Source organism: Eschscholzia californica, unplaced genomic scaffold, assembly GCF_041429995.1.
Source record: "Eschscholzia californica isolate CP2 unplaced genomic scaffold, dmEscCali1.0.p SCAF_6, whole genome shotgun sequence".
NCBI lineage: Eukaryota > Viridiplantae > Streptophyta > Magnoliopsida > Ranunculales > Papaveraceae > Eschscholzia > Eschscholzia californica.
In genome coordinates this window covers 9,283,227-9,294,285 of record NW_028238483.1, presented here as the reverse complement: position 1 = coordinate 9,294,285, position 11,059 = coordinate 9,283,227, and the positions used below count along the sequence as shown (strand labels likewise).

Genomic DNA, 11,059 nt, shown 5'->3' with positions numbered 1-11,059 from the left:
AGATGAAACCTTTCATGTTATATAGTTTTTTCATCTTGACAGTCTTAATGTGCTCTTATCAACATCGTAGTGATATGTCTTTCATTGTTTATGCTTCTAACTTGATCCATCATTATTAGATTAGGTTCTTTTATGATTGATACTTATTGATAAGTTGATAGGCAATAGTTAGAACTCCGTGATGTGGTAGATGAGTTCGATCTTGTTGATGATATAGTTTTCATAGTTGTCCATCCGATTTGATCCACCATTTTTAGATTAGATTCTTTTATGGTCGATGCTTATTAGTTGTAATTCATTAGTTAACGTATCATCATTCGAGAAATCTAGAGTTTGATCTGATAAATGAACGAATTGAAGAAAATGGAAGAAGTCTAAATAAAATACTCAGTAGGAAAACAAGTATTATAGAAGAGGATTACCAGGACAATATAAAGTACAGTACACAGTACCATGTGTATGATGAAACTGTTGACTCTCCATCTTTAGCATCACCTTCATTAGTCCAAATGGTTAGTGATCTTCAAAACAGTAATTTAGAGTTTGATCTGATAAATGAACGAATTGAAGAAAATGGAAGAAGTCTAAATAAAATACTCAATAGGAAAACAAGTATTATAGAAGAGGATTACCAGGACAATATAAAGTACAGTACACAGTACCATGTGTATGATGATGAGGATACAATTTTAGAGGAGTACAGTTCTCCAGAAAACATCGATATTGAGCCTAAAATCTCAGAAATGGTGGAACCCAACATTGAGATATCCTCTCATTGTATCGAACTTGAAATCCCTTTAGACCATAGTGAAGAGTGTTCTAGAGTTGAAGATGATGAGAAGCCTAAACTCCCAACTGAGGATGATGAATCATGGTTGACCAATTTGCTAAATGAGAGCAGTGACTCGCCGGACTTAGGCGAAGATTTAGAATTCTTTAGGGACACCGATGATAACATGATTAAAGAAATTATAGAAAGACTATCTAATCCGAATTCTAGGGACTAAGAGTCTGATAATAGGGTTTCTCCATTGAAGGAACTCGAAGTACCTGTTTTAGAGAACCCTAGTTTAAGTCTGGGTGTCATCATTCATATAAAGACCCCTTATATCCGGTATGTGTTCTCTCTGGTGCAGTACCAAACTGAACGACCTTATTGTCGTCTAAGTTTGGGGATTGCCTTACTTTCTTGATAGCCTCACTTACACTATCACCAAGTTACAAAAATGTGAGACTATCGTTTACTGAAAACTTTGTGTTTTGGGTGGACCCACAGATGTACCGATTATTGGTTTCTAGTTAGTCACATATTCGTAATCCAGTAGGTTAATTCTTTCTATTTTGTCGAGTCATCTATTTTGTCTGGCTGAAGACATTAAACTTAGCGATTTCGGGAGGCAACCCATGCATAGGATGTCTGAATCTGGTAATATCTTTTCCTTCATCTTATTATTTTTGCATAGTCTTCAGAAAATTTGGGACAATGTTCGGTTTAAGTTCGGGGATAGGGGATTGAAACTTTTGTTTGCTAAGTACTTATTTCAAAGATTCAAAAGGGTTTAAAATTTTTCAAATCTTTAAATTTTTGGATTAAAAAAAGTGAGTCTAGTTGGTTTTGCTTGTTAATGGTCATAGAGTCTAGTTAGTCGTACTATGCTTTTGCTTAAGGTTTTTCCACAAATTTCGAATCTTGAAATTGTCTGTGCACTAGCCATGTGAGTGTTAGATAGGTGAAGAGTAGACTTTTCTGAGAGAACTTGATTGATCATTAGTTAACCCCTGTGAGATTCCGAGCTTTTCTTTTTTGTTTCGAGTGATCTCTTCTGCGCTAACTCCGAGTAGAGTGAAGAGCTACTCAACCTCGCAATATTGAAAGCAAAATTCATTTGATATCTTGAGTTCAAATTTTACAACCACTAGGGAAGTCCTCAGGAATGGAAACCCTTCTCTTGTAGTTTGAGAAACTTGAAAACAGTGTCAACTAGAGGAAGATAGGAACTCTATTCACCATTTAGAACCCCGAGGGAAGTGTTAAGGAAATACGTTCTGTATTTTGAGTTTTATTACCAGACGTCTATTGAAAAAAAATAATAAAGAAAAAAAAATAAAGAGAGTATAAAAAAAAGGTGTTTATTTAGTTTTGTTTAAGTGTTTTTCCGTTGAAGATTTGAAGACATCGAGTTCTCAGCAGTTCTATGTTCATCCATAGTGTCTATTGACCTCTAGGAAGCATTGTTAGCAAGTAGATCAGGTGAGAAGAGTTGGTTAGCTTCCCCATTCCGTATTAGTGGTTGTTTCTTTCCTATGAGATCAGTCGTTCACCAAACTTTTAGTCCATCTTTTGTAATGTGTTGAGTTTCCTTCATACTCATACTCACACATTGAGTGAATCATTTCTCAGTGACTTTAATTTTTTAGTGTATGACCGTGAGGCAACAGTCAAGGCGAAATGTATTGAGAAGGTAATCGAGGTTTTGTCTGTTACGAACCGAAATGACACTCATATTGGTTGGTCACGTGCACTTCGGGTCTAGTTTATTACTGAAGGGATTGTTAGCATTTCTATGGTCTGGTTGACTTGGATTTCATTTCTATTAGCTTTCAAAATTTTGACCGGATAAACATTTTTCAGCCCATGTTAGATTTAGACCCTTTTGGATTTTGAAATAGTACTGAATTTCGTAGGTATATTCACTGCAAACTCTCACGAGACAAAACTCTAGGGTAACCTAGAGGATTAACGGCTTGTTGCACGTGCTAAGTGCAATTGTGATTCCCTCCGAAAGTGGTGAAAGGGGTTTAATTTTATTTTTCTGTTTTGCTCGAGGACTAGCAAAAATTTAAGTTTGGGGATGTTTGATGAGTCAGGTCCACAGTACATTTGGGAGTTCGTCTACCCAGATTTTGTTATTGTCGCATTTAGTTTTAATGTATTTTACGAGAGTTTTGTTAGTTACTTCGACTTGGCCGTTTCCTGCACGATGAGCGGGGCTAACGTAAGCAGACTTGATTCCGTATTCCGTAAGGAAGATCTTCATCATATAGTTGTTGAATTGAGGTCCGTTATCCATGATGAAGATTCTCGGGACTCCGTATCGTGTTATCACCTTGTTCCATAATACCTTTATGATGTCTTCCATTCAGGTTTTTAACAGTGCTGCTGATGTGGCGTGAAAATGCCACATTTAGATCACTTAACTTCAATGAGTTAGTTCGTTTCGGGTTTTATTTGTAACATTTTATGCATTTTTCTTGATTAGGAAGCTTATTTGGAGTTTGGTGTTTGATTCAGAATAAAAAGGAGTAATTCATCACATTTTCATCTCATGCGAACGAGACTGGGAGAAAAGAGTTCCAAGGGTATTTTGGTAAAAATCAATGTTCAGATGACAAGTGGAGTCCATGGTGAACCTCACGACGAAAAGGGAAGTCGAATCGGAGTTCGGACGAGCAAGTTATCGAGGGAAGAAGTCGATGTACATTTTGGTCATTTCAAGATGAAGGCACTCCCTTGGTTTCTAATTGAAAGTCCAAACTCAAAGCCCGAGAGCCCAAAGAAGAATGACAAAAGAGACTTTATGGGCACCCATTTGTGGTCCAACTCAAAATGGTCGAAAGACTTAGTCAAGTTGACTAAGTCTAGGGTTTTGATTGCAAGCAAAGAAAACAACCAAGTGATCTTCTACACTACACAAGTTTGAGTAAGAGAGAGAGGCTAGAGTGCTAGGGTTGGGTGTTCTTGATGTCTTGAAGCTTGAAGGAAGAAGGAGGTGTTCCCTTAAGGCTCCGACTAATGACGTTGTTATGTACGGACCATCGCTTCCTCTTGCAAGGCTTCGATCAGAAGTTGTTGATCCACTCGGGTAGTGGTCGAGTGTCAAGGTTTTGTCGTGTCCCGGCATTTACCCCTTTCTTTCGGTGTGGACGGTTCGATTTCAGTAGTTTTCCCCTACGTGGTTATTTTGATGGCGATTGACTCTTGCTTTGAGGCATTCGTTTGTAATTATTTTTCTGTCGTAATTTCTTCTGTAATAAATAACCTTATATTCACCTTCAGTTACTATGTTAAAACCCAAATTCACGTGTTTATAACTACTTTCTGGAATGCAGCAAAAAATTAGGCACTCTACAAACTTTAGGAAGAATTTTATGGAGATTATTGTTTCTTTAAATGACTCCCTACTATGATAGATACTCTGAAACTATTGTGTCATTGTCTACCACATCCATTAGTTCACATAGTATATAATTTACCACATTGATGGAGATACTGAAATATACGGAAGATTTAAATATGTAAGAAAGCAAACTAGAAGACGTACCAACGCATAGTCCCGTAACTTTCTGAAATAATAATACCATCCTCATCATTGTGCAGAGTTACACGATGGAGTACCCTACAGATAGTTAAAGTAGTTATTATTTCTTGAGAATTAGAAATGCTTAGAAACAAAAATTTCATAATATTAGCTGAAAGAACAAAGTTGGCACTTCTAATAGTAATTGCAAATATGAGTAACTGCATTTCTAATAAAAGGTCGCACTTCTCCCCTTATCACAAAGTTGCTATTGGAGAAATAGTTGAAAGAATTCAAGAAGTCCCTCTTGATATTACTAATCAAGACACTAAAGTTTGGATTGCTAAGAAGAAGGTTGCTTTTCTCTTAAAGAGACTTATAAAGCCCTGAGACAACTAGGAGCTTCGACTCCCATTTCAGTTTTGCATCATGAGCTACAAGGCATTGAATGTGGGGTTCAACTTGCTTTATAGAACATATTTCACAAAGTTTTAAGAGCTACAAACTCTCAATATGATTGTAGCTTGTTTACTTTGCTTGGAACTGATCCTCATTGGCAAGCTCTTTTCATTTGTAACCGAATTAGAAGGCTGCTAAATCAGTTTGCTCAATGCATTTGGAAACATCTCTATAGGAAGACCAATCAGGTTGTAACTTATCTTGCTAAAACCAGACCCATAGATGGAGAAGTGGAGTTGTTACCTACTGATTTTGATGAAAGAGTTTCGAAGCTCATTCATGAAGATAGAGTAGGTTCCATTACAGTCGGAGTTTGAAATGATTAGTGTCTTCTTACACGTTGCATCTGGTATACGTAAAACTGTTCTCTATGCAGTTGTGTTTTATATAGGCTATGGTTGGGCCAGGATTCCTAGTTTTTATTTTGGGAATTTTGTTTGTATAGGAAGGCTTTAATGTCTTCGATATTCCTTCTATTCTTTGGGTTCAAGTCCCCTTAAGCCTGCAAATATGTAAAAAATGATTTTCATTAACAATTTAATATTAAATACATATATACCAAAGTCGAAATAGGTCCTCCTTCATCAGATCCATAGTTGTGCGTAACGTTTCAACTTGTTCACTCAAATTCTTGATCTTATCATCCTTCCTTGTGGAGCTAGAAAGAACTTTGATCAACTCTGTCAAATTTCATTCTAGGTCCCACAACACCCCATTGCCCTTTTTCTTGGGTCTGAAACTTTTGAGAAATGTCTTTACCCAAGTCCACAAGGGGTTCTTGAAAAAAAACGACACCTTCAGCATCGGTGCTCAAAATCTCATCAATCTTGCTTTGCATTTGTAAGTCTATATATATATATATATAAAGCAAAAATTTAGATTGAGTAATAAATAAGTAAATGTGAGTAATTGTAAGTGACTTAATATCATACTATTCTCTCGTTTGCGACTTGAGAAGTTATTGTTCCATTAGACTGACGATGTATTTTCTTGTAAAGCATTGATCGTGTGACCTTCTCATTTGTTGCAGCCTCTATCTGTAAAAAAGAGTAGAATTAAATGGAAGAAATAGAAAAATAACACAAAAAGATGAAAGTTTGTTCACTTCAATGTAACTCTTTTATGAATGAATTGTGTTGCTTTTACCTTCTTGGCGTAATTCATATTCGATTTTGAACCAACGATATGAGGATCCTTGCTCTTCACTGTGTTTTTCTTGTTTATCTCACTTGCCTTCTGCATAATAAAATCAAATTCATTCCTAATTAGTTATATTATTCATTAGGTTAATGAAGCGTTTTGTGTTTGTATGTGAAACATAATGTATACAAACCTTGAGATGGGAGTTAGTACCTATAATGAACCATAGTCTATTGAGCTGGAAAGACATTCTTTGGGAAGTTAGCATACCACTCAACATCATTGTTATACGGGTCAAAATATTTTCTCTTCATTCTGTACTTGTCAAGTCTCCAACTATGATTTAGAGTTTTGTCTATCCAACTATCACATTCCTCAGGAAAGTGAAAAATATTCTTAAAAAAAACAAACAAATATAAATAACGCATCTAAACAATCCATATATACAATGGGAGATTTTTAACGGCAATGCTCAAAGTTATTAGAGGCAATGTGTTTTTCAACCAAGTCTTGGTCTAAACAAGTTGACCTAGTATGGTTAGAGGCAATGCCCATCTCCTTCTCCGGCAAAGAAAACCTCTGACAAGCTCTAGCCGGCAACCTTAACTCTTTTTTTCTTCTTCTTCCTTCTCTCAATCTTCTTCTTCTTTTTCTTCTTTATTTCATTTTCATATAAGGTTATAGATCCAAATCCTAAGCAAAAAACCCTTCGGCTGGGAGAAACTAACCATCGCATGGAAGGCTCGATATATAATAGAGCTTCGATGGAAAACTCAGTCCCTTCAAACTAAAGCAACAACAGAACCAGGAGAGATTGGACATGGAATCTCTTTCTATTGATTACTTCCTAATGGGAAGATCATACACTGAAATGGTGAAACTAAAAACCAACTTATATTCATTGGTAACAGAATCAAACCCAAAACAGAAAAGCTTGAATTGGTACTTTAGCTTTTTGGTATATGAGAAAGCATGGGAGTAGCCGAGTAGTACAAAGGGTTCGGTTGGGTTTCTTCGAGAATGAATGAAGTGGGAAGAGATGAATAGTGGGTTCTTGAAGATTAATTAAACCAAAGTTTACAAACAGAACAGAGTCTGATTATTGATTTAACTAAAAGTCTTATGAACACTTCGACGACTTGATCATCCGGAAGGTTGAAGGGATCATTCTCTGCCATCTTCAAGTGTTCTTCATTAGGGTTTTTCTCTGCCATCTTCGGTGACCTTTTGCTAGAGAAGAGGAAGACGGGCATTGCCCTCAATACACTAAATTGCCTCTAATAATTTGTGGGATTGCTTTTAGCTAGATTGCCTTTAACATCTTTGGGCATCGCCTATAAAATTACCTCCAAGTCATCTTTCACCCGCCTTACCCTTTCCACCTTATCATCTATTATGCTCCTTTTCTAAAAGTCTGTGGGAGGAGTTCAGTAGTTAGTTGATTCCTTGTTCAATTCTGTATTAATGGTTATATCTTTAATCACAGACATATTACCCACAAATTCTTCATCATTATCAAGATGATCATGAACTAGGGTATTGATTGAATTCTTGTTTTCATCAGGAGGGGTGATTTCTAAATCATCTTTGTTGTTTCTAAAAAAATACGCTTGATTTCTTGCTTAAAGGTGGTTGTGATTGTTGCTTTTTAGTAACAGAGTTATTGGTAACCACGTCATGGTTTGATTCATTACAACCCTTTTTGTTAAAAAGGCCCCTCTCGTGAATTTGGTATGGCACTACCGAATTCACAATTCGGTACGAGTCCGTCGAATTCACAATTCGGCACGAGTTCATCGCATTCACAAAAATAGACTACTAGAGTGAAACTCGGTACGCTTGCACCGAATAGTCTCTTGTGAATTCGGCGGGCTCGTACCGAATTCAGAAGGAGGGGCCTTTTAACAAGAACGAGGGCCCCTATAAAACTATCCTATGGAAATGGGAAATCTTTAAGGAATCTTTAAACAAAACATCGAAGCACGGAAATCTTTTTATTTATAAACCAAAATCTCCTATTTAAAATAATCTTAGCTATTTTGGACGGTTTTTTTTAAGGGAAAAAAGATTCTTAAAAATCTAGGCAACTGAATTGTTGATCAAGTTACCTACTACTACAAGTAGTTATATACTTATTTTTTTGAGGATAGAGAGAGGGCAAAGTTAGGGAACAAGCAAGGGCGGAGCCAGGATTTAAAACTATACATGACTAGCCTAAAATTTTTATAACTATATTTTTTCTTGCGATAAATATATATTTGGTGAAAATAACATGTAAAACCAATTTTTGGTGTCAAAGTACAATTTTGTAACATTATTGTCACAAACCATATATGAGAAGTAATATCATACCTATTAAGAATGCGAAGTTCGTCCGTTGCAATTATATCCCATACTTTGTCCAAAAGACTACCTATCAAAAGAAACATTTCGCAAAATATCATATATTAAGAATTTATCTATACAATGCAATAGTTCATTGAATTATAAAGTGCACAAAAGAGTAAATAAGATCAAAGTAATATTTTCATTTCATTGTGTACATAGTACCACATTTAGCATATAACAAAAGAGGGTATATAGCAAAAAACAAAAGATGTACAAAACATCGAAAATCAAAATGACATGTAACTATACTACTTGAGTTGAGCCCTACGATCCTTCAACTTATAGAATTCATCAATTATTGAATCAGAATCGATTGTTTCGGCTATTTCCTTCTCGATGTGTATAATCATGCAGTCTCTTAGGAAATCATCCTCCATTTTGCTACGAAGTGTTGTTTTGACAAGCTTCATGGCTGAAAATGCTCTCTCAGTAGTTGCCGTAGAAACTGGTAAAGTTAACACCAGACAAATCAATCTATAAACCAGACAATAAGACTTCGACATTCTTGTTTCAACCAATTTCTTGCATAACTCTGACATCGTAGTTAAATTTTGAAATTCCGGATGGTGAAGCACATCATGCTCATAATGTGACAATTGACATCTCAAACCATTTATATCTTGGTTACTAAAATCTTTTGGATAATACTTTTCAGCAAGAAGGCAAATATCATCGATCTTAAACTACCTAAAAGCATCTGTAGGATCCAAGGTTGAACTAAGTATAAGAAGTTCGATTGTTTCATCAGTAAACCTTGTATTCAGCTCCTCTAACTGAAAATCGATGGCGACATTAAATAAATCTATATGGTAATGATGTGCCAATGTGATATTGTCTTGTTGCCGACATGAACGAAGTGAACCAACTATATAAGGATCACTCATATCCGGTATTATCACATCATTCTTATTACAAAATGCTTCTACTTGTTCTATGAAAGCATCCCAACCATCTTGTCTCAACTCCTTAAGAAGTGATTTTGTACTTTTTACAAGTCTCATTGCATTGACAATATCTTGAGATTTTTTCTGAAGAGCTTGACAAAGCAAATCAGTGATCTCCATAATCTTACACATCAAGTGCAATATAAAAACGAATTGAAACGTTGTCACCACAATGAACAAACCCTCGGCTTCTCCACATAAAGTACGAGTTGGTGCGGTTTTCATTAAATTTCTAAGAACTCCACACGTTGCACTAAACATATCGATCAGACTCTTCACGGAACTTAAGTGGGAGCTCCAACGAGTAGCCCCCGGTCGTTGCAAGTTGCATATTTGGTTTAACCCTTTGCCCGTCTCAAGCTCATCATCTTCTAACAAACTCGCAATTTCATTAACTCGAAAAGATTTTCATTCATCTTGCCTTAAAGGTGAAGCACAAAGAAAATTGACGGTGGCATTCAATGTTGAATAAAATCGATAAATAGCATTTACGTCTTTACATGCTCCAACTAGTGCTAGTTGTAGTCTATGGGCAAAGCAATGCACACAGTATGCATAAGGACAATCTTTAAGAAATAATGCTTGCAATCCATTAAAAGCTCCAAGCATATTGCTAGCACCATCATACCCTTGACCTCGCATATTTTCCGTATGGAGGTCGTTACGAATAAAGACATTAGTTATTGCTTGCCTGAGAGTCAAAGAGGCGGTATTTTTCACATGTAAAATATCAAAAAATCGTTGTTTGATAGATCCACCATCATCAACAAATCGCAAGACAATACCCATTTGCTCCTTGTGTGATTCATCTTGTGCTTCGTCGACAAGAATGCAAAACTTTGATGATCCAACTTCTTCTCGAATCTTGTTTCTTACTTTGTTAGCAAGGATTGATAATATTTCCTTTTGAATTGTAGGAGATGTATATTTAGCATTTTGTGGAGCATTTTCTAAGACAACTTGTTGAATTTCATCATTGTTCTTAGCCAAAAGTTTTACCAACTCAATGAAATTGCCACGATTCGACGAATTTGTAGATTCATCATGCCCCCTAAATGCACTTGTTTGATAGGCAAGATATCGTAAACAATCAATAGACGCGTTGAGTCTTCGCCGAATTTTCTTCACTAGTTCCTTCGATTGTACATTAATCATCTTATCAATATGTCTAGATGTCCAACCTAAATTTTGACCAGCTTTTACGGCCAACATGTGTTGAGAATTATGATCTCCCATATGTGTTAGGAATGCACATTTTTTCCATCTTTGACACTCTTCCATCTTCTAAATCCTTGAGCCGTAAATGATGTACGTTTTGGAGGATTTGTTTCAAGGATAAAACATGGAAAATAATAGGCCGCATCTTTTGTAGGAGAATACTCAAGCCAAGGAAATAAGGTATACCACGAATCTTGAAATCTTCGGGATTGCTTTCCAAACTTTGTTGTTGGGTAGTCTTTAAGGATAGGTTGATAAGGTCCCGCATTAAGATATGCACGTCGAAGTTCATCTTGTTTGTTAATAGGATGTTTCCAAATTTGAAGGCGCAATCCCGGATCATGTATAAAAGATGTAGCATCAACTTCTTCTTCTAAAACATTCAAAGGAGGTTGTCCATCTTCTACTAAATTTTCAATGTTGGATATAGAAGGTGGAGGTTCTAAATCTTTTTTGTTGTTTTCTCTTGTTGAAGTAAAAAACGAATATAGAGTCTTTTTCCTTCGTTTGAGTACTTGAGCATCTTCGGACATTTTAGCCTAAAGTTAGATCAACATGAAAACAAAACAAATTTAGATGAACTCTTACTCTCTAAAGTTACAAAAAGATCAT

The 11,059-nt window shown here is 35.9% G+C and overlaps 1 pseudogene; it reads right to left on the bottom strand.

Moving 5' to 3' along the window:
- Positions 1-8,533: 8,533 nt before the first annotated feature.
- LOC147531613 (uncharacterized) lies at positions 8,534-10,824 on the bottom strand (annotated as a pseudogene).
- Between the last annotated feature and the right edge of the window lie 235 nt (positions 10,825-11,059).